The sequence below is a fragment of the Macaca thibetana genome, chromosome 16 (assembly GCF_024542745.1).
Source record: "Macaca thibetana thibetana isolate TM-01 chromosome 16, ASM2454274v1, whole genome shotgun sequence".
NCBI lineage: Eukaryota > Metazoa > Chordata > Mammalia > Primates > Cercopithecidae > Macaca > Macaca thibetana.
Genome location: NC_065593.1, coordinates 26,286,954 through 26,289,331, shown reverse-complemented (window position 1 = coordinate 26,289,331; position 2,378 = coordinate 26,286,954). Strand labels below are relative to the sequence as shown.

General features: G+C 40.4%; 1 pseudogene; it reads right to left on the bottom strand.

Annotated features, from left to right (window-relative positions):
• Window positions 1-1,830: 1,830 nt before the first annotated feature.
• LOC126940004 (uncharacterized) lies at window positions 1,831-1,944 on the bottom strand (annotated as a pseudogene).
• Between the last annotated feature and the right edge of the window lie 434 nt (window positions 1,945-2,378).

Genomic DNA, 2,378 nt, shown 5'->3' with positions numbered 1-2,378 from the left:
GGTGGCTTCTGGTGAGGGCCTCGTGCTGTGTCATAACATGGTGGGAAAGCGGAAGGGGAAGCGGGTATGTGCTGAGAGACCAAACAGGAGAGGCAACCTTGCTTTATAACAACCTGCTAGGCCGGGCATGGTGGCTCACGCCTGTAATCCTTTGGGAGCACTTTGGGAGGCTGAGGCAGGTGGATTGCTTGAGTTTAGGAGTTTGAGACCAGCCTAGGTAGCATGGCAAAACTTCATCTCTATACAAAAAAAACAAAAAAAACAAACAAAAAAAACTAGCCAGGTGTGGTGGTGTGCACCTGTAGTCCCAGTTACTCTGGGACAGGAGGATCACTTGAGCCCGGAAATTTGAGGCTGCAGTGAGCTATGACTGTACTACTGCACTCCAGCCTGGGTGACACAACGAGACCCTGGTTCAGAAAGAAAAACAAAAACAAAACCTGCTTGGGGAAATGAATCCCTTCCCAGGAATTAATCGAGTTTCTAGAGAAAGATGCTAATCTATAGTAATGGCCTAATCACCTCTTAAAGGTACCACCTCCCAGTATTGATGCATGAGAATTAAGGTTCCAACATGAGTTTTGGCAGTGACAGTCAAACCATAGCATAGATCACAAATGGATATACACCCAGCCCTTAGTTTTTTCAAATAATTTTTCTATATATAATTTCCCTTTTTGATCTATTCCTGTTAATTATGTTAACAGATTTTCTAATGTTAGACCATTCTTTTATTCCTGAAATAAACCTCATTGGTTTATGTTGGTTGTTGTTATTGTAGTACATAATGCTGTATTGGTTTGTGAACTTAAAAGAATTTTTTTTTAATTTTTAATTTTTGTGGGTACAGAGTAGGTATATATATTTATGGGGTACGTGAGATTTTTGATACAGGCATGCAATGTGAAACAAGCAGGTCATGGAGAATGGGGTATCCATCCCCTCAAGCATTCATCCTTTGAGTTACAAACAATTCAATTACACTCTTTAATTTAAAATGTACAATTAAGTTATTATTGACTACAGTCACCCTGTTGTGCTATCAAAATCGTAGCTCTGTTGCCCAGGCTGGAGTGCAGTGGCGTGATCTTGGCTCACTGCAACCTCCACCTCCCAGGTTCAAGCAATTCTCCTGCCTCAGCCTGCCAAGTAGCTGGGACTACAGGCACACGGCACCACGCCCGGCTAATACTAGTATTTTTAGTAGAGATGGGAATTACAGGTGTGAGCCACCACGCCCAGCCCTTATTCATTCTTTCTATTTTTTTGTATGCATTAACCATCACCACCTCCCCATCAGTCCCCGGCTACCATTCTTAGCCTCTGGTAACCATCCTTCTACTCTTTATGTTCATGAGTTCAGTTGTTTTGATTTTTAGATCCCACAAATAAATGAGAACATGCGATGTTTGTCTTTCCATGCCTGGCTTATTTCACTTAACAAAATGACCTCCAGTTCCACCCATGTTGTTGCAAATGACTGGATCTCATTCTTTTTTGTGACTGAATAGTACTCCATTGTGTATATGTACCACATTTTCTTTATACGTTCATCTGTTAATTGACACTGAATCTTAGCTATTGTGAATAGTGCTGCAACAAACATAGGAGTGCAGATATCTCTTCAATGTACTATTTTCCTTTATTTTGGGAATATACCCAGCAGTGGGATTGCTGGATCATATGGTAGCTCTGTTTTTAGTTTTTTGAGGAACCTCCAAACTGTTTTCCATAGGGCTTGTACTAATTTACATTCCCACCAATAGCGTTCGAGGGCTCCCTTTTCTCCACAACCTCACTAGCATTTGTTATTGCTTGACTTTTGGGTAGAAGCCATTTTAACTGGGGTGAGATGTGTGTGTCATCCCTGCACAGAGGCCATGCTAATCTACTCTGTGTTGTTCTAATTTTAGTACATGTGTAGCGAGCGCTTGGTTTGAAAACATTTTATTTAAGTTTATTGCATCTCAAATTGTTCAAAAGTGAGATTGTGCTGTAATTTTCCTTTCTTATATTTTTCTTGTTTCATTTTGGTATCAAGGTTATATTTACCTCATAAAATAGTTTGAAGGTTTTCCTTCTTTTCCTGTTCTTTGGAATGATTTGCATGAAGTTGGTTGTCTGTTTTTTGAATGTTTGGTAGAGCTAACTTGTAAAATCACCTGGACCACATATTGTGTGTTTGTGTAGGTGGGGATAGATTTCTAAAACATGAATTTAATTCCTTTAACGATTATTTGTTTATTCAGATCCTCTATTTCTAAGTCAGTTTTTTTTGTTTTTCCTTGAGACAGGGTCTTGCTCTGTTGCCCAGGCTGCAGTGCCATGGTCCTCCTGCCTCAGATTCCCGAGTAGCTGGGACTACAGGCATGCACCAC